A 22,413-nucleotide genomic window follows, 5' to 3' on the forward strand; every position below is an offset into this window, starting at 1 on the left:
GAGAATCGCCTCCTTGTCCTTATTGGCGAGCATGAAACTAACGATTATTCCCTCGTGTATTCATAGTGCTTTGCGCAGACTCCCAAGAAGCCCTCGTGCATGTAGTATGGGTCAGCGACACAGATATGAGGTATCTGCTCAACCCCGATGATGTAGTTCATGTGCAAGGCATAAAGGCGGACAAACGTAAAATCTAGCTTCTTCACGTGAAACATGTCGAATATGTAATCGAATCGAAGGAAGAACTTATCCGCGGGGAAGCAGTCGACGTACGACATTTGTCGCGGAACGTTAACCATGTAGATTGGGTATCCCGGATCTTTCGAGGCGATGAGGCATTTCTCTATCCGCATCACATCATCATGAAGTCTCCTTAGATCGCCGAATCTGGCCCCAAGCGCTCTTTCAGGTAGGATTGGTTGACCGGGGATATGCCATTTATCTGCATCGGGGATATCTATACAGTCCTGAAGCAGAGGCTGCTGAGGCGGCCGGATCATAGAATCAGCTTTTTAGCCTTTCCTCGCTCTCTTCCTAGACTTCTTTACTATCGGAAGGTCGTCCATAATACGTTCAGTCTCCGGAGACGGCAATTCAGGTACCGAATCATGACGCTCAAACCCTGAGTAGGCGCCAGTATAGACAAATTGTTGAGTGCCATCGTGATGTCTGCTACACAACCTTCTTCTTGTAGACTTTGTTGGGCCTGCAAGTGCACAGGTTTGTAGGACAGTAGAAAATTTCCCTCAAGTGGATGACGTAAGGTTTATCAATCCGTGGGAGGCGCAGGATGAAGATGGTCTCTCTCAAACAACCCTGCAACCAAATAACAAAGAGTCTCTTGTGTCCCCAACACACCCATTACAATGGTAATTTGTATAGGTGCACTAGTTCGGCGAAGAGATGGTGATACAAGTGCAATATGGATAGTAGATAAAGGTATTTGTAATCTGAAATAATAAATACAGCAAGGTAGCAAGCGATAAAAGTGAGCGTAAACGGTATTGCAATGATAGGAAACAAGACATAGGGTTCATACTTTCACTAGTGCTAATTCTCTCAACAATAATAACATAGATAGATCATATAACAATTCCTCAACATGCAACAAAGAGTCACTCCAAAGACACTAATAGCAGAGAACAAACAAAGAGATTATGGTAGGGTACGAAACCAACACAAAGTTATCCTTTCTACTCTATCTATTCAAGAGTTCGTAGTAAAATAACATGAAGCTATTCTTTCCGCTCAATCTATCATAGAGTTCATACTAGAATAACACCTTAAGACACAAATCAACCAAAACTCTAATGTCATCTAAATACTCCATTGTCACCTCAAGTATCCGTGGGCATGATTATACGATATGCATCACACAATCTCAGATTCATCTATTCAACCAACACAAAGTACTTCAAAGAGTGCCCCAAAGTTTCTACCCGAGAGTCAAGACGAAAACGTGTGCCAACCCCTATGCATAGATTCATGGGTGGAACCCGCAAGTTGGTCACCAAAACATATATCAAGTGGCACATGATATCCCATTGTCACCAAAGATAAGCACGACAAGACATACATCAAGTGTTCTCAAATCCTTAAAGACTCAATCTGATAAGACGGCGCTTTTTACAGGGACGGGCTACTGGTAAGGCGGCGCTATTGCTAACTTTTTTCCCCTCGCTACTACTAGTTTTATTATTATTTTCCTACATGTTTTGTTTGTATTTGAATAGGCTTTATACAATAATCTTTAGCATATCATACACATACAAATGTAATCATAGCATATACATACAACTAGTCTCCTCAAATCATGTCATCATCATAATCATCATCCAACACAAAGTGGTCTCTCGTCATCATCTTGAAAATAGCGATACAAGTCTCAATTACTTGCAAATACATCGTCATCCATCTAAACAATGATATACGCGAGAAGAGCTATCACTTTGAGTGAGAGCAGAACTATGCAGTACATGAGTTCGTATCCCTCTCTCGCATTAGCGTGAACCTAAACTAACTACTGCCAGTCGCTCGGAAACCGGAAACCTGTACACCGGGGCCTGACACTCCGACCACTCATCGTATATATACTCCTGGCGTAGCACTTCTTCGCCATCGATGATCTATGCACCTGCATCGTCACATGTGTCGATGATATGCAACATATATAGTTGAGCAACAAAAAGAGACAGACTTGGAAAAAATAGAAACAACATATCATAAGCATAAATAACAAAGTTCATCGTACCCAAAATTCCCTAACTAGAGTGATCTTCGTTAGTCGAGGAGGAGGACGGTTTAATTACATCACAAATAAAGTTTCACCGTGCATAACTCAAAGTTTTTTCATACAGAAAGTATGGACTAAACGGACACATTGTCATATATCGACAATCACTCCAACATGTCGTGCCATCCATCCATGTCAGGGAGATAGTCCCCGAGCTTAGTGAAAGGCTTCATGTCGAGACGCTGAGTGGCTATCCATGTTCGGACGTCTTCCCGCGACATTTGTCCTTCTCCATAGAACATCCCTGTTTTTCTGACGACCTCCTTCATGATGATTTGGGCAAGTTCATGCTGGATGTTATAGAACTCAGCTCAAAGTCGATGATCCTCGATATCTCCTATGTCCTTTGCCCATTGCAGAATATGGGCATCGCCGGATCTAGGTGACATATGAAGGTTCTGGTGATCTCGTCTGTACTCCAGCATGTGGTGTAGGACATAGAATCCGTCATTAAGAGAATTGTTCGGTTGCTGGATGCAGCAGAAGTCGGTCTTATGGCTGAAGACGAACCTGCCGCCCCTTCTCTTTTTGTCCTTGACCTCTCCACCCCGTGCTTGGTAGTAAAATGATACGTCTCCAACGTATCTATAATTTTTGATTGCTCCATGCTACTTTATCTATTGTTTTGGACTATAATGGGCTTTATTTTGCACTTTTATATTATTTTTGGGACAACCTATTAACCGGAGGCCCAGCATAGAATTGCTGTTTTTTGCCTATTTGAGTGTTTCGAAGAAACGGTATCAAACGGAGTCCAAACAGAGTGAAACCTTCGGAAACGTGATCTTCTCACCAAACTTGATCCAGGAGACTTGGACCCTACTCCAAGGAGTGCCAGAGGCGGTCACGAGGGTGGGGGGCGCGCCCTCCCCCCTGGGCGCGCCCCCCTACCTCGTGGTCCCCCTGATGCTCCACCGACGTACTCCTTCCTCCTATATATACCTACGTACCCCCAACGGATCGGGGACAGAGCCAAAAACCTAATTCCACCGTCGTAACTTCTTGTATCCATGAGATCCCATCTTGGGGCCTATTCCGGAGCTCCGCTGGAGGGGCATCCACCATGGAGGGCTTCTACATCGTCACCATAGCCCCTCCGATGAAGTGTGAGTAGTTTACTTCAGACCTTCGGGTCCATAGTTAGTAGCTAGATGACTTCTTCTCTCTTTTTGGATCTCAATACAATGTTCTCCCCCTCTCTCGTGGAGATCTATTCGATGTAATCTTCTTTTTGCGGTGTGTTTTTTGAGACCGATGCATTGTGGGTTTATGATCCAGCTTATCTATGGAAAATATTTGATTCTTCTCTTAATTTTTTTATGTATGATTAAGTTATCTTTGCAAGTCTCTTCGAATTATCCGTTTGGTTTGGCCAACTAGATTGGTAGTTCTTGCAATGGGAGAAGTGCTTAGCTTTGGATTCAATCTTGCGGTGACCTTACCCGGTGACAGAAAGGGTTGCAAGGCACGCATTGTATTGTTTCCATCGAGGATAACAAGATGGGGTATTTATCATATTGCATGAATTTATTCTTCTACATCATGTCATCTTGCTTAAGGCCTTACTCTGTTTTTAACTTAATACTCTAGATGCATGCTGGATAGCGGTCGATGAGTGGAGTAATAGTAGTAGATGCAGAATCGTTTCGGTCTACTTGTCACGGACGTGATGCCTATATACATGATCATTGCCTGGATAACCTCATAACTATGCTCAATTATGTCAATTGCTCAACAGCAATTTGTTCACCCACCGTAGAATACTTATGCTCTTAAGAGAAGCCACTAGTGAAACCTATGGCCCCCGGGTCTATTCTCATCATATCAATCTCCATCACTTTATTTACTTGCTTTTGCTTTTACTTTTTACTTTGCATCTTTATACCAAAAATACCAAAAATATTATCTCTATCAGATCTCAACCTCGTAAGTGACCGTGAAGGGATTGACAACCCCTAAGCGTTGGTTGCGAGTAGCTATCGTTTTGTGCAGGTACGAGGGACTTGCGCGTGGTCTCCTACTGGATTGATACCTTGGTTCTCACAAACTGAGGGAAATACTTACGCTATTGTGCTGCATCATCCTCTCCTATTCGGGGAAATCCAACGCAAGCTCGAGACGTAGCAAGAAGAATTTCTGGCGCCGTTGCCGGGGAGGCTCTTGCAAGCAAGTCAACCATACCAAGTACCCATCGCAATCCCTATCTCTCGCATTACATTATTTGCCATTTGCCTCTTGTTTTCCTCTCCCCCACTTCACCTTTGCCGTTTTATTCTCCCTCTCTTTCCCAATCTCCTCCTCTTTTTCCCTTTGCCTTTTGTTTGCTCGTGTGTTAGTTTCCTTATTCGTCGCGATGGCTCAAGATGCCACCAAATTGTATGACTTCACCAATACCAATAATAATGATTTCCTTAGCACTCTGATTGCTCCTCTTGCCAATACTGAATCTTGTGAAATCAATACTGCTTTGTTGAATCTTGTTATGAAAGATCAATTCGCCAGCCTTCCTAGCGAAGATGCCGCTACTCATTTGAATGGCTTCGTTGATTTATGTGATATGCAAAAGAAAAAAGATGTCGATAATGATGTTGTTAAGTTAAAGCTATTTCCTTTTTCACTTAGAGGTCGTGCTAAAGCGTGGTTTTCATCTTTGCCTAAAAAGAGTATTGATTCTTGGAACAAGTGCAAAGATGCTTTTATCACTAAGTATTTTCCTCCCGCTAAGATTATCTCTCTTAGGAACGATATTATGAATTTTAAGCAACTTGATCATGAACATGTTGCACAAGCTTGGGAGAGAATGAAATTAATGCTACGTAACTGTCCTACTCATGGTTTGAACTTGTGGATGATTATTCAAAAAAATTATGCTGGATTGAGTTTTGCTTCCAGAAATCTATTAGATTCGGCCGCGGGAGGCACTTTTATGGAAATCACTTTAGGAGATGCTACTAAACTCCTAGATAATATTATGGTTAATTATTCTCAATGGCATACTGAAAGATCTACTAATAAAAAAGTGCATGCTATAGAAGAAATCAATGTTTTGAGTGGAAAGATGGATGAACTTATGAATTTATTTGCTAAGAGTGTTTCTTCTGATCCCAATAATATTCCTTTATCTACCTTGATTGAGAATAATAATGAATCTATGGATGTGAAATTTGTTGGTAGGAATAGTTTTGGAAACAACGCGTATAGAGGGAATTTTAATCCTAGGCCTTATCCTAGTAATCCTTCTAATAATTATGGAAATTCCTACAACAACTTTTATGGAAATTGTAATAAGATGCCCTCTGAATTTGAGAGTAGTGTTAGAGAGTTTATGAATTCACAAAATAATTTTAATGCTTTGCTTGAAAAGAAATTACTTAAAGTTGATGGTTTGGCTAGGAACGTTGATAGAATTTCTCTTGATGTTGATTCTTTAAAGCTTAGATCTATTCCTCCTAAGCATGATATCAATGAGTCTCTCAAAGCTATGAGAATTTCCATTGATGAGTGCAAAGAAAGAACCGCTAGGATGCATGCTTCCAAAGATGCCTTTATTAAAGCGTGTTCTTCTAATTCCTATGAAAATCAAGATGAAGATCTAAAAGTTATTGATACTTCCCCTATTAAATCTTTGTTTTGCAATATGAATCTTGATGAAACTGAATATGATCTTCCTTTACCTAGAAGGCGTCCTAAGAATTCTGAGTTTCTAGATCTTGATGATGAAATTGATGAAAGTGGGATTGAAAGAAATAAAAATCTTGATGTTGCTAAACCCACTATTTTGGATCTCAAGGAATTTAATTATGAAAATTTCTCTTTAATTGATTGTATTTCCTTGTTGCAATCCATGCTAAATTCTCCTCATGCTTATAGTCAAAATAAGGCTTTTACCGAACACATTGTTGATGCCTTGATGCAATCTTATGAAGAAAAGCTTGAGTTGAAATTTCTATTCCTAGGAAACTCCATGATGAGTGGGAACCTACTATTAAAATTAAAATTAAAAATTATGAGTTTCATGCTTTGTGTGATTTGGGTGCTAGTGTCTCTACTATTCCCAAAACTTTGTGTGATTTGCTAGATTTCCGTGATTTTGATGATTGCTCTCTAAACTTGCATCTTGCGGATTCCACTATTAAAAAGCCTATGGGAAGAATTAATGATGTTCTTATTGTTGCCAATAGAAATTATGTGCTCGTACATTTTATCGTTCTTGATATAGATTGCAATCCTTCATGTCCTATTATTCTTGGTAGACCTTTCCTTAGAACGATTGGTGCGATTATTGATATGAAGGAAGGGAATATTAGATTCCAATTTCCCTTGAGAAAGGTTATGGAACACTTCCCTAGAAAGAAAATAAAACTACCATATGAATCTATCATGAGAGCCACTTATGGATTGCCTACCAAAGACGACAATACTTAGATCTATCTTTGCTTTTATGCCTAGCTAGGGGCATTAAACGATAGCGCTTGTTGGGAGGCAATCCAATTTTATTTTGTGTTCTTTTTTTTGTTCCTTTTTAGTGTTAAATTTTGTTTCTACTTTTTTTTAGATGTGGTTTTATGTTTTAATTAGTGTTTGTGCCAAGTAGAACCTATAGGATAAGCTATGATGATAGTTGATTTGATTCTGCTGAAAAACAGAAACTTTGCGCTCACGAGAAAAAATTCAATAAATCACAGGAACGAGATTTTGCATTGATTATTTTTTCTGCTGTTCAATAAACAAATTTTCTAGTGCGTACTATTTTGGTTGGAATTTTTAGAGTTCCATAAGTTTGCGGTAGTTACAGATTGCTACAGACTGTTCTGATTTTGACAGATTCTGTTTTTCGTGTGTTGTTTGCTTATGTCAATGCATCTATGGCTAATAAATTAGTTTATAAACCATAAGGAAGTTGTAATACAGTAGGTTTAACACCAATATAAATAAAAAATGAGTTCATTACAGTACCTTGAAGTAGTATTTTGTTTTCTTTCACTAATGGAGCTCACGAGATTTCTATTGAGTTTTGTGTTGTGAAGTTTTCAAGTTTTGGGTGAATTCTTTTGATGGGTTATGGAACAAGGAGTGGCAAGAGCCTAAGCTTGGGGATTCCCATGGCACCCCCAAGATAATCCAAGGACACCAAAAAGTCAAAGCTTGGGGATGCCCTGGAAGGCATCCCCTCTTTCGTCCACTTCCATCGGTAATTTACTTGGAGCTATATTTTTATTCACCAACATGATATGTGTTTTGCTTGGAGCGTCTTGTATTATTTGATTCTTTGCTTGTTAGTTTACCACAATCATACTTGATGTACACACCTTTTGAGATATCCAAATATGAATCGAAATTTGATAGAATACTCTACATGCTTCACTTATATCTTTTGAGCTTGATAATTTGCTCATAGTGCTTCACTTATATCTTTTTGAGCGTGATAATTTTTTGCTCTAGTACTTCACTTAGATCTTTTAGAGCACTGTGGTGGATTTGTTTTAAAGAAAAATGATCTCTCGTGCTTCACTTAGATTATTTTGAGAGTCGTTAATAGCATGGTAATTTGCTTAATGTTAATATACTTGGTGTTCAAGATATGTGAAACTTTCTTTTGAGTGCGTTGAATACTAAGATAAGTTTGATGCTTGATAATTGTTTTGAGATATGGAGGTAATAATATCAAAGTCATGCTAGTTGAGTAGTTGTGAATTTGAGAAATACTTGTGTTGAAGTTGGTAAATCCCGTAGCATGCATGTATGGTTAAAGTTGTGTAACAAATTTGAAACATGAAGTGTACCTGGCTTGTGCATCCTTATGAGTGGCGGTCGGGGAAGAGCGATGGTCTTTTCCTACCAATCTATCCCCCTAGGAGCATGCGCGTAGTACTTGATTTTTGATTACTTCTAAATTTTTGCAATAAGTATATGAGTTCTTTTGACTAATGTTGAGTACATGGATTATACGCACTTTTACCTTTCCGCCATTGCAAGCCTCTTCGGTACCGTGCATTGCCCTTTCTCACATTGAGAGTTGGCGCAACCTTCGCCGGTGCATCTAAACTCCGTGATACGATACGCTCTATCACACATAAACCTCCCTATATCTTCCTCAAAACAGCCACCATACCTACCTATTATGGCATTTCCATAGCCATTCCGAGATATATTGCCATGCAACTTTCCACCGTTCCATTCATCATTGTTATGACATACATTACTTTTCTCATATTGCCATTGCATGATCATGTAGTTGACAGCGTATTTGTGGCAAAGCCAACATGCATTATTTTTCATACATGTCACTCTTGATTCATTGCACCATCCCGGTACACCGCCGGAGGCATTCATATAGAGTCATACCTTGTTCTAGTTTCGAGTTGTAATCCTCATGTTGTAATCAATAGAAGTGTGATGATAATCATTATTAGAGCATTGCCCAAATAAAAAAAGGCCAAAAAAAGGAAGGCCCAAAAAAAGGGCAATGCTACTATCTCTTTTTCCATATTTTGTGCTCTAAAGTAGCACCTCGTTCTTCATGTAGTGAGTCTCATATATTGTGCTTCAAAGTAGCACCATGTTTTTCATATCGTGAGTCTCATAAGTTGTCTTTTTCATACTAGTGGGAATTTTTCATTATAGAACTTGGCTTGTATATTCCTACAATGGGCTTCCTCAAATGCCTTAGGTCTTCATGAGCAAGCAAGTTGGATGCACACCTACTAGTTTTCTATTGTTGAGCATTCATAATCATAGCTCTAGTGCATCTGTTGCATGGCAATCCCTACTCCTCATGTTGACATCAATTGATGGGCATCTCCATAGCCCGTTGATTATCCTCGTCAATGTGAGACTTTCTCTTTTTTTTCTCCACACAATCCCCATCATCATATTCTATTCCACCCATAGTGCTATATCCATGGCTCACGCTCATGTATTGCGTGAAGGTTGAAAAAGTTTGAGATTATTTAAGTATGAAACAATTGCTTGGCTTGTCATCGGGGGTATAGAAGTTGGGAACATCTTTGTGTGATGAAAATGAAGCATAGCCTAACTATATGATTTTGTAGGGATGAACTTTCTTTGGCCATGTTATTTTGAGATGACATAATTATTTTGATTAGTGTGCTTGAAGTATTATTATTTTTATGTCAATATGAACTTTTGTCTTGAATCTTTCGGATCTGAATATTCATGTCACAATTAAGAAGATTTACATTGAAATTATGCCAAAGTATCACTCCGCATCAAAAATTCTCTTTTTATCATTTACCTACTCGAGGACGAGCAGGAATTAAGCTTGGGGATGCCTGATACGTCTCCAATGTATCTATAATTTTTGATTGCTCCATGCTACTTTATCTATTGTTTTGGACTATAATGGGCTTTATTTTCCACTTTTATATTATTTTCGGGACTAACCTATTAATCGGAGGCCCAGCCCAGAATTGCTGTTTTTTGCCTATTTCAGTGTTTCGAAGAAACGGAATATCAAACGGAGTCCAAACGGAATGAAACCTTCGGAAACGTGATCTTCTCACCGAACGTGATCCAGGAGACTTGGACCCTACTCCAAGGAGTGCCAGAGGCGGTCACGAGGGTGGGGGCGCGCCCTCCCCCCTAGGCGTGCGCCCCTACCTCGTGGGCCCCTGACGCTCCACCGACGTACTCCTTCCTCCTATATATACCTACGTACCCCCAACAGATCAGGGACAGAGCCAAAAACCTAATTCCACCGTCGTAACTTCCTGTATCCACGAGATCCCATCTTGGGGCCTGTTCCGGAGCTCCGCCGGAGGGGGCATCCACCACGGAGGGCTTCTACATCATCACCATAGCCCCTTCGATGAAGTGTGAGTAGTTTACTTCAGACCTTCGGGTCCATAGTTAGTAGCTAGATGGCTTCTTCTCTCTTTTTGGATCTCAATACAATGTTCTCCCCCTCTCTCGTGGAGATCTATTCGATGTAATCTTCTTTTTGCGGTGTGTTTGTTGAGACCGATGAATTGTGGGTTTATGATCCAGCTTAACTATGGAAAATATTTGATTCTTCTCTGAATTCTTTTATGTATGATTAAGTTATCTTTGCAAGTCTCTTCGAATTATCCGTTTGGTTTGGCCAACTAGATTGGTAGTTCTTGCAATGGGAGAAGTGCTTAGCTTTGGGTTCAATCTTGCGGTGACCTTATCTAGTGACAGAAAGGGTTGTAAGGCAAGTATTGTATTGTTGCCATCGAGGATAACAAGATGGGGTATTTATCATATTGCATGAATTTATTCCTCTACATCATGTCATCTTGCTTAAGGCGTTACTCTGTTTTTAACTTAATATTGTAGATGCATGCTGGATAGCGGTCGATGAGTGGAGTAATAGTAGTAGATGCAGAATCGTTTCGGTCTACTTGTCACGGACGTGATGCCTATATACATGATCATTGCCTGGATAACCTCATAACTATGCTCAATTATGTCAATTGCTCAACAGTAATTTGTTCACCCACTGTAGAATACTTATGCTCTTGAGAGAAGCCACTAGTGAAACCTATGGCCCCCGGGTCTATTCTCATCATATCAATCTCCATCACATTATTTACTTGCTTTTGCTTTTACTTTTTAGTTTGCATCTTTATACCACAAATACCAAAAATATTATCTCTATCAGATCTCACCCTCGTAAGTGACCGTGAAGGGATTGACAACCCCTAAGCGTTGGTTGCGAGTAGCTATCATTTTGTGCAGGTACGAGGGACTTGCGCGTGGTCTCCTACTAGATTGATACCTTGGTTCTCAAAAATTGAGGGAAATAATTACGCTACTGTGCTGCATCATCCTCTCCTCTTCAGGGAAATCCAATGCAAGCTCGAGACATAGCATAAAACATAGCACTGTCGAGAACATTCTTGATGTGGGTGTAATCCTTTTTGTGAATGTTCTTTGACGAGTCCAAGTAAAGAGCGTGGGAGAATCGGGGGTAGAGGATGATGAGGACGGCGCGCCCGCTGCTGCGCAAAATCAGTACACCTCAAATTAATTAGCCTCCACCGTGCAAATGAATGATTGAAATCGAAGGAAGGATAGCAGCGCGGATGACTTACACAGGATGATAAGGCACGAGAATCGCCTCCTTGTCCTTATTGGCGAGCATGAAACTGACGATATGATCCCTCGCGTATTCACCATGCTTTGCACAGACTCCCAAGAAGCCCTCATGCACATAGTATGGGTTAGCAACACAGATATGAGGTATCTGCTCAACCCCGATGATGTAGTTCATGTGCAAGGCATAAAGGCAGACAAACGTAAAATCCAGCTTCTTCATGTGAAACATGTCGAATATGCAATCGAATCGAAGGAAGAACTTATCCGCGGGGTAGCAGTCGACCTACGACATTTGACGCGGAATGTTAACCACATAGAGTGGGTATCCTGGATCTTTCGAGGCGATGAGGCCTTTCTCTATCCGTAGCACATCGTCATGAAGTCTCCTTAGATCACCGAATCTAGCCCGTAGCGCTGTTGCAGGTAGTATTGGTTGACCGGGGATATGCCATTTATCCGCATCGGGGATATCTATACGGTCCTGAAGCCGAGGCTGCTGAGGCGGTTGGATCATAGAATTAGCTTTTTTCCCTTTCCTAGCTCTCTTCCTAGACTTCTTTACTACCGGAAGGTCGTCCATAATACATTGAGATGGCAATTCAGGCACCGACTCATGACGCTCAAACCCTGAGGAGGTGCCAGTATAGACATACTGTTCAGTGCCATCGTCATCCTCATCCTCATCCATGGCAACATCATCAACGACTAATGGAGCCTCCTCCTTACCCCTTCCGCTATCAACCAACCCGACACCCAACGCTAATTGGGTAGGTGGGGTGTTGATGTTCATACCTTGCTGAGGCTGCGTGCTCGTGGGTTTGCTCCCGGCCGCCTCCAGACAAAGCAGACTCTTTGGTCACAATAGGACCCACCCATTGCAACAATCACCAAGCCGCCGTGGGGTCTCTTCGTCATCCCCCACTACTATCAGAGGAGGCAAATTCTCGTGGCCCGGTTTGACACTGGCCACGGAAACCTTGAAGACGTTTGTGGGGATCGACCCGCTGTGGAACAATGGTTCCTTCGGCTCCATTACCGTCGCCTTCCCCGCGTCCACCTTCTGGTCGCCGATGGTGTACAATATGGTGCACGGGGTTTCGTCGGCCTGCAAAGAAAAGTCTACGACGTGAGACATCCGAAAGGCAACGAAAACGGGAGATTATACATTTATTGAAGCGGGCCGGTGCGACACACACCATGAGGGCGTCGAGCTCAGCCAAAGGCGAAGCACCGCTGAGCACGTCCGGTGCGGGAGCCGGTGCAGGAGCAGGTGCTGGTGCAACGCTAGTTGAGCTGCTCCCCAAGAAGTCAGCAAGGGGAAAGTCCACTGCATTTTTTTATGGATTTTGCTTGGTCCAAGTGAAAACGGCCAGAACCAAGGAAGTAGATATATCTGCAACCACCTGTTTTGCAGCAGCTACCACTCTTGCGACTGTCTGAGATGATTTCTTCTCAACCGCAATCTCAACCTTCTTGTCGATGTTTTCTTCAGTAAACCTCAGTCTTTCCTTTCTCTCCTCCGTGGTCTCACGGTAGTACTTCTTCCACATGGCACCGTCTCCGACACCGTGCACGCATCCATACGACGGTCGAGTATCCACCAGGAGTCGTTTCAATATGTTCAATGCCCGGTTGAATGGAGTGTCCCACTTGGGCCTCGTCAATGCCTCAGACGGCGAGTCGCTTTCGGCCGCAATCCTGTGCTGCTCTCTCTGCAAAAGGCACAATGATCATTTACAAATATGACTAACATGTGCAGTCGAATTGATCAGAAACTAAAATTACCAGCAGTCTCATGAACTCCGTCGTGACCGGGTTTGTCTCGTAAACCTTCTTCACTGGGTCCCAACCGTGCCGGGCCCCGAGGACGTGATGCTCCTGTGGGACGGTGAACTCCGCCAAGGGGTCTGGGATGCCCAGACTCGCGAATTCCACGTCCTCCTTGGCCCATTTGGACCTCTTTCCACCGTAACCACGGCTTCCGAGGTGGTGGCTCCCAATGTTCCTCTCTTGAAGCCCCTTCATGTACTTAGACTTTTTTGGGCAGCTTCGGCCTCGCAAGCCTCCTTGAATATTTGAAACTGCTCTACCGTGATTGTCGGGTTATCCTTTAAAATCTCGGAGTAGGGTTCCTTGTCGATGATCCTTGCTTTCACCCTTGTTTTCCAAGCGGCCAACGCGTCGCTAAACTTTGGTCATGGTGTGTTTGTTTATCTTCTTCATTGTCGGGTCCTTATCTGGATCTTCATAATCCTTTTCATTTTGGCCCGGGAACAAGAATATCTGGTGAAACTTCTTTAGGAGGGAGGGACTCATATTATCTATCTTCTGTAGTTTCTCATCGTTTATGGTGGCAGTTGTCCGTACGATGCAGCCAATTTGATTGTCGTAGCACTTGCGCGCTTCCTCGGGCGCCTTTGGCTCAAAATTGCCGTCGTCCCCCTCCATGACCACCAGTCTAGTAGTCCTGAGTTTGTTAGGAAGCCGTTGCCTCTTTACTTTCGGTTCTACAGCAGCTCCGCTCCCCGAGGCAACGCCGGTCTCAGTCTCAACGCCGGTCTCGATGCCGGTCTGAGTCTCAGCGTCGGTCTCAGTCTTAGCACCGGTCTGTGTGTCGGTCTCAGTCCCCGATGCCACTAGTGGGCCCAGCAACAACATCGGTTGATCGTCCGCAAGGCTCAAAAGTTCGTCTATCGCCCGGTAGACATCGTCGCAATCACCAGAACCATGTCCTTCATCGTTGCTAGCCATGTTTCCTATGATTAAATCTAGTAAATTAATTCTAGACCTAATAAAATGAATAATGACATAAAAAAGGCCTATTGTTTTGCAGGAACATTGACTCCTTCCTGGTGCGGCAAATCCCCGGCACTCGATATGTCCTAGTTTGTAGCACAAGTCATGCCAAAATTCACGGAAAATTTTGGCATGACCTTTGCTAAAAAGTGGACAAATCGAGAACCTGAAATTTGCCGGAACAGAAATGAATCAACATTGCGGCAAAACATAGGCCACTCAGCTTCATTCCCTGGAAACAACAAAGCCACTTGGGCACAATCGAACCACTTCAATGAAAAGATATAACATGAGCAAACACTATTGAGGAATTTGCATATGACATGGCCACTTCAATAAAAGATATAATCAACGATAATGGAATATGCAAATGAACATCAATGACATATATCATATAAAAACAATCTTGTTTTTTGTTTACATAGCAACAATTAGTTTGACCAAGTTTTTGAAAAGAAAAACAATTCTGTTTTTTGTTTATAGCTAAATGCCATAGCTACTATTTTTTATTTACAGCTAAATACTTTTGTTTTTTTGTCTAAAGCTAAAATTCTAGGAACTCCATTTTCTCTAACCCTTCTGACTTCACCAAAATTTCCACAGCAAGACTTAGGGAGTCCTGGATAAGGGGGTATCCGGACAGCCGGATTCTATACATTGTCCGGACTATAGAACCGTCAAGTTACAAGACTCAAGACTTCGGCTCGTGTCCGGATGGGACTCTCCTTTGCGTGGAAGACAAGCTTGGCGATCCGGATATTATATTTACTTCCTTGTAACTGACCCCATGTAAACCCTAGCTCTCCGGTGTCTATATAAACCGGAGAGGATGGTCCTTAGAAGGCCGATCACAATTACAATCATACCATCATAGGCTAGCTCTTAGGGTTTAGTCTCTACGATCTCATGGTAGATCTACTCTTGTACTACTCATATCTTAAATATTAATCAAGTAGGAAGTAGGGTTTTACCTCCATCGAGAGGGCCCGAACCTGGGTAAACATTGTGTCCCTTGCTTCCTGTTACCATCACCCTGAGATGCACAGATCGGGACCCCCTACCCGAGATCCGCCGGTTTTGACACCGACATTGGTGCTTTCATTGAGAGTTCCTCTGTGTCGTCGCTTCGAGGCTTGATGGCGTCTTCAATCGTCAATAACACGGTCCAGGGTGAGACCTTTCTCCCCGGACAGATCTTTGTGTTCGGCGACTTCGCACTGTAGGCCAATTCATTTGGCCATCTGGAGCAGATCGACAGCTACGCACCTGGCCACCAGATCAGGTTCGGAAACTTGAACTACACGGTGGATATTCGCGGAGACTTGATCTCTGACGGATTCGGCCCTATGCCAGGAGCACCGGACAGTCACGACGAGTACGGCCTATACCTGCTGTCGGACAATGCTCGGAACATCATCCCTGCAATAACCCCGGATCTAAATCCGGAACAGGTTGCGTCGCCCAAGGACGGAGGGGTAGACCCCGCCCCGCGGGCCGCATACACATCGGTGGTGGAGCCTAACACAGGTCTCACCTCTGTGGAGGCCTGTAACCCCGGGCCCCCGGACACATATCCGGTCGTTGGTCCCGGTCCGCACACTCTCGAACCAGTCGAGCCAGGTTGGGCTCCGGTAATGGAGTTTACCGCTGCAGACATCTTTCGGCACTCGCCTTTTGGCGACATGCTGAACTCATTAAAGTCTCTCTCTTTGTCAGGAGGCTCCGGGCCGAACTATATCCGGCCTGGGTGGGAAGCAGGTGGCGAAGGAATTCGCTGCCCACCCACCACCCACTACATTGCCACGGTTGATGATTTAACCGATGTGCTTAACTTTGACTATGGAGACATCGACGGTACAGGCGACGATGCAGAAGACTTACAGGAGGCACCGCACACAGGGCGGTGGATAGCCAACTCTTTATACTATATATATATATATATATATATATATATATATATATATATATATATATATATGGTGGACACGCCAAAAGAAACCAATGGCAATGAGGCAACGGAGGACAACCCGTCAAAGGGAAAAGCAAAGTATGGGCGTCTTCGGCGCCACTCCAAGCCCCGCCACATCGATGCCGGCCCCGGAGATGAAAACAATCCGGATGGTGCCGAAGAGGAATACAACCCTAATCAGAAAGCCATCAAGCAGGCCGGGTAGGCCACAATGGGATACTTGGAGAGGGGCAACTATACACCCCCATCCGAAGACAAGGTCAGCCTCGGCAATGACGAATTCAGCGTGCCTGAAGACCCAGTGGAATAAATTCGCTTCAAGCGACGACTCATGGCCATGGCAAGAAGCCTGCAAATGAAGCAAGAGCAGCTCAACATCAACTAGGATTTGCTAATCGATAGGTGGACCAAGATCCTGGCCACCGAAAAGTACAGACTCGACCGCCCTAACAAAGGGCATACGCGGCACAACTGGCTAACTCAACCTAAGCAGGCGATCCAAAGGCACACAACCTGACGTCCGCACACCACTACAGTGCAAGACAATAAGAAGGATACACGAAGAAGCGTCCTAAAGCCTCGGTGCACTGGTAATAAACGTCAAGTCAGGAAAGCTGGCATTAAGTCCAGTAACTCCCAGTCCAGTCATCGAACAAAGAACAGTCCGAGCCTATTCGACCCGAGCAACATACTTCAACCATGTGAAATTCATGGTACTCCTAGGAGGACGGCAAAGCATACCAATAGGGAATGCCGGATCTTCAAAACAAAGTGACCGGTCGTGTGCCGGAAACAATGAAGGGATGCGTCCAGTCAAGAGACCCCCCAGGGCACAACAGTACGGCCGATCGCCCCCTTATCATACCAACCACAGCAAGTCAATTGCCATACCCCCCCCCCCGACCTAGTAGTCCAGGGGCTCCATAACACATAAAGCCCACACGGGGATGAATCTACAAATAAACACCTTCTATAAGGCGTTTGGTGCAAAGGCCAAGTTCATTAGCCCACCGCTCTAATGGTTGTTCTTAAAAATAACCAAAAAAATGCCATGCCCTCGGCGCATCCCCCTCATACGGTAACTCACCGTCTGCTCACAAGATGCACCACGCTGACTAGATTCCACGTGGTAAGCCGTAAAGGAAAACACCAGTGATATACTTACGCCTACGTACAAGGCCAAATCCCGCCACTAGAGCGGAAATCATACAGCTGCCGGAGTAACAAGTCGTGCACGCCTATCAATATTTTGATATGATAGCCAACTACCTGGACACCAACTGAGGAGTCTAGGTTACTTCTCAGAATAACGGCCGGGTTCACTAGGGTCCGATCAGGAACCTTTAGACCAACCACGGGAGGACGCTCGGCTGCTTCCCAACATTTATCTTTACAAACTACCTTTTATACAGAACAGGATCGGCGGCGTGGAATCGGCCTGGACACACAAGGACAGGACCATGCAGGCAGAAGGTAGTTCGGATTCACTTTTGGTCCATTCACAGCCCCCTCCAGTCCGGTCATCGCAGGTTCCGCCAAAACCATTCCTCTTTCATAATCATAAATCACACTCATATGCATAGACATATCATCGTACTGCAATGCGTAGACTTAAATAACATGCGCCGGCCATCGTTTTATCATCGACGCCTCTTTGCCAGAAAACGGCAGCCACGCTTCGTGTTATGCCCGGTTATGTCAGGGGCTTCACAGTATGGCACTAAAGTCCGACCAACTTCTCAGTCGCTCGGCACCCCGAACTTATAGCATTATATGCATTAGCTCTGAATCATGTCTTGGGTCATTGGTTGGGTTTGCCTGGCTCCCATGTTTTGGTACCTTATGTTCCATTCCGTCGGCTAAGGTAGTGCTGGGAGAACTATTGCGATTGTGTCCCAGTTTTGTCGGACGAGCACCTCAGTAGAGAAAGCCGAAAACCGACTGTCATGATGCAGCGAGAGCTGGTCAGCTGTTCGAGAGGTTGTAAAATCTTTCAAGATTTATTCCACATAACGCCACTATAAAATGTAGATTGCGACGGATCGATCTTACGATCAGGCGCCAATAGAGCTCCTACTTCGGCCTTCCGAACACTAGGGGCTGCGCCGACCATACTCAAATTCCTATGGCTAAGTGAGAGTAGTAAAGCCATATATAGTCCGATTGCCTGCTTCGTGGTGAGAAACACCTCCCTAAACGGACCCAACCATGGGATAAAGAGTGTTTAGAAATACCCCGAACACCCCCGTACTTCTCACGTGGGGGCTAAAGCCGACGACTGGCCAACTCTCAGAATTTACATACAATAAACAGCCGCGCGGGAAGAACATATGTTCACACAAAATAGGCAATACATAATAAAAGTGCCATTATCCCATATTACAAACATTGGCAAGAATGCCCTCAGGGAAATATAATGTCTTTGGTGCACTTATCCGCCGCTAGGCGGGCACCCTTCATTACACCTTCATAATACAGTTCAGGCTTGCGATGCTCCTTACCCTCTGGTGGCCCCTCAGTTATCAGCTTCTCCGCATCAAGCTTCCCCCAATGCACTTTCGCATGGGCAAGCGCCATGCGAGAACCTTCTATACAGACTGATCGCTTGATAGTATCAAGCCGAGGACAGGCGCCCACAATCCGCTTCACGAGTCCGAAGTAACTGCTACAAAAGGTAATTTAACCACTTAATTTGGATGAATCTATGGTGCAAATGAGGTGAGGAGGAGGAGGCAGCCGAGACAAGCTTGGAGGAGGAGGTGGAGACAATAAAGTGGGGAAAGTGAGTGGTTAGGTGCGGCTGTCCAAAATATCTTGTTGGTCCCAGGTTACTAATGGCGCACCTGCTGGTGGTGCGCCATTAGTAGTTTTGCAAATATATATATATATATATATATATATACACTAATGGTGCACTATGCCACGGTGCGCCATTAGTAGTTTTGCAAAAAAAGAATAAAAAAACAGTAGTGGTGCACTGTGTGGCTGGTGCGCCATTACTAGTTAGCACTAGTAATGGCGCACTGTGCAAGGATGCGCCATTAGTATGTTTGGAAGAAAAAAATTATTACTAGTGGTGCACCATGTGCCTGGTGCGCCATTAGTGTCTTCCACACTAATGGCGCGCCTGCACATGGTGCGCCACTGCTATATAGTAGTGACGCACCACATGTCAGGTGCGCCATTAGTATCCATTTCATCTATAGCCCTTTTCCTAGTAGTGAAATGAGCATGCTTCTTTTTTCAGGTACACAATAGCATGTACAAGCAAATATGTATATCAATTCACTAATTAGAGTGGAACCGAGAAATCTTGGTTGGAGAATTTATGAAAAACACATTCTAATGTTGCTTCTCTAATTAAGATGCAACAAGTGTTATTTAGAAGAATGAATGAAAAACGATTCCTTTTCGTGTCAGTGTTAACTTACTCCCTTATAAGCATTATGAAGCATACATGAATTCTAAAGTGGCAAGCTTGCTAGGGTAATTTAACATCATGATGTGACATGTTGATTATATATTTGACCAACGACATTTATAATCATATGTCACACTTCACTTAAGTGGCAAGTTTGTCAGTATCACGTGGCTCGTGTTATATTTCTGACTAATGTTGTTTATAATCATTTGTCACAATTCATTTGTTACCCAATAATACTTTGTGCTTTTATTGTTCTTGATAAGATTAAATAACATTTTGGTCACTTGGGCTTGATTCAGGGGATAAGCAACTCATCCAACCACTCCCATCGCTTCTCGACGCCGGCCATGGCGCCTAAGAAGAGGTCGTCTGCAAGAGCTTTTCGCCGTGCTCAAGATCGATGGGAGGATACTGTCAGCAAATTCAGCAAGGGAGATTCAGAGAAGAGGGCGGACGTAGAGGAGAACTGCAATAGGTTTCTGTAAAGCCCCGGATTCGATGCGCCAGGTGTCCGCCAGTTATTTGCCGTCGTTGCCATGTCATTTGCTTGCGTGTTGCATTTTATCATGTCATCATCTGCAAATCATCTGCATGTTTTTCAAAACTTGCATTCATTGGGGTTCTCCCGGTTCTCTCCGTTGTCCGTTCGGAGTCCGGACCTCTCACGCGCGCCCGTCGCCCCTCTTAGACCTTGTTTTCATGTGCGGGTGTTAAACTTTCTCAGAATGGCCTGAGGTTTGCCAAGCGGCCTTGGTATAGCACCGGTAGACCGCCTGTCAAGTTTCGTGCCATTTAGAGGTCGTTTGATACTCCAACGGTTAACCGGGTAACCGTAAAAGCCCCTTTCATCTTGCAGCCCAACACCCCTCCAAAGTGGCCCAAAACCCATCCAAACCCCCTCCATGCTCTCGGTCATTCGATCATGATCGTGTGGGCGAAAACCGTGCCTCATTTGGACTCTCCTAGCTCCCAGAATCTATAAATATGCCCTCCCCCCGAAAATTCGCAGACGAAACCCTAGTTTCTTCCTCCTTGTGCCACCGGACACGTCCGCGCCGCCGCTGGACATGTCCCCTCGCCCCCTCTGCGAATCCTGCCTCGCCACGTGGCGCCCCCGCGCCCACCTCGCCGCCGGCCCGCGGAGCCCATCGCGGGCCCGCGCGGGCCCTCGCGCCGTCGCCGCCCGGCCCACGCATCGCGCACGCCGCCGGATCCCCGCACCGGCCCGCCTCTGCCCGGCCGCGGCCTCCAGCTCCAGCCACTTCCGTCCCCGACTCCGGCGCCCCGTCGCCCCTCCAGCTCGCCGCCGGCCGGATCCGGCGAGATCCGGCCCGGGAGCTCCTCGCCGCCCTTCCTCCTCCCCTACAGTGACCAACTCCGGCGAAGCTTCCGGTGAACCTCGGCTCCCGCGGCAGATCTGGATCTCGGAGGTTGACCCCAAAAATTCCTGTCCCTATAATTTTTACATTATCATGCCATGTTCATCGCATCATATCTCCATGCATACTGCTCTATTTTGTGCGTGTAATATGTCAAACTGTTCGTTGTGAGATGCTCTTCATTTCATTACATTGCATCATGTTCATTTGAGTCCATCTTGTTGCCTGAATCATCGTTGCAAGAGCGTTATATAATGTTGTCTGCTGTCTGTTAATAGAACATGTTCATTTGTCATTTTTTCCATGTTTGATGTGTGCATCCTATGAGTATGAGCTCTACATGTGTTTTATCTACATCATGCCATCCTTACAGAGGTGCTTGACATGTATTTTTGTAATCAATGTGGTGACTAACACAAGCATGCAAACTAGGCTTCGTGATGTTGCTGATTTTAGTCCCTGTTTTGTTGTTATTTTTATTCCATGTAAACTTGATGCTACAGAGAGATCCAAGCATATTTTGAGATACTTAAGTAAGGATGTTTTGAACATAGGGTTATTCTCTATCCATTGATGCCCCTGTTTGCAATTATGGAGTAGTCTAGCATGTCATTTGCTTGCTCTACTTTTGCTATAAAATGTTTCCTGGCAGATTGTTTACATGTTATTCAATTTTGCGAAGGTTGTTGTAGTTGATCCTTGCATGCTATGAACTTGTTCTTTCCTTGGTTAGTTTCATAAACATGTCTTCTTGATGATGCTATGCTTGTCTTGTCATGCAATGACTTGTGGTGAGTGAATCGAGCTCGTGAAGTAGTGAACTTGTTGTTGCTGTTTTGCTAGGCTGAATCTGTTATTTCATGATGCTATGTAAACCTGTTGCTACTAGTCATTCTATGCATAATCTGGAGATATTCACTAAGGATGTTTTGTTATACATGTCATGCTCTATCCATACATGCCCCTAGTTGCATTTATAGCCTGTTGTAGCTTGTTGTAATCTTGCTCCAAAGTTGCTAATAATGTTGTTGTTAGACTGTTAACATAGTTCAATTGTTGCCATGAGTTTTGCTAGTGATCCATGTACCATATGGACTTGCTCTCGCCATTCTTAGCTTCATAAACGTGTTTTATTACTGTTGGTTGCCTTGTCATGCCATGTAATGCTCTGTGGTGAGTGGTGCAAGCTCACCAACATGCCTACTTATCGTTGTTCCTACCATGTATGAATCTGCCATATAACTTGCTATGTTTACATGGGTGCCATTATATCTTCTGATTCTTTTTGGCTCATGGTCAGTAAAGGACTTTTGTTATATGCAATTAGTAGATTCATGCCATGCCTTTGTTTGCCATGATAAGTTCCTGTAGCATGCTGTTTGATAGCTCCAAACGTTGCAACCTGATGCTATTTCTGCAAAGTCTGAAACTGTTATTATTTGCAATCTTGCCATGTGTGTTTGAGCATGTT

The sequence above is a fragment of the Triticum aestivum genome, chromosome 6B (genome assembly GCF_018294505.1).
Source record: "Triticum aestivum cultivar Chinese Spring chromosome 6B, IWGSC CS RefSeq v2.1, whole genome shotgun sequence".
NCBI classification, from domain to species: Eukaryota; Viridiplantae; Streptophyta; class Magnoliopsida; order Poales; family Poaceae; genus Triticum; species Triticum aestivum.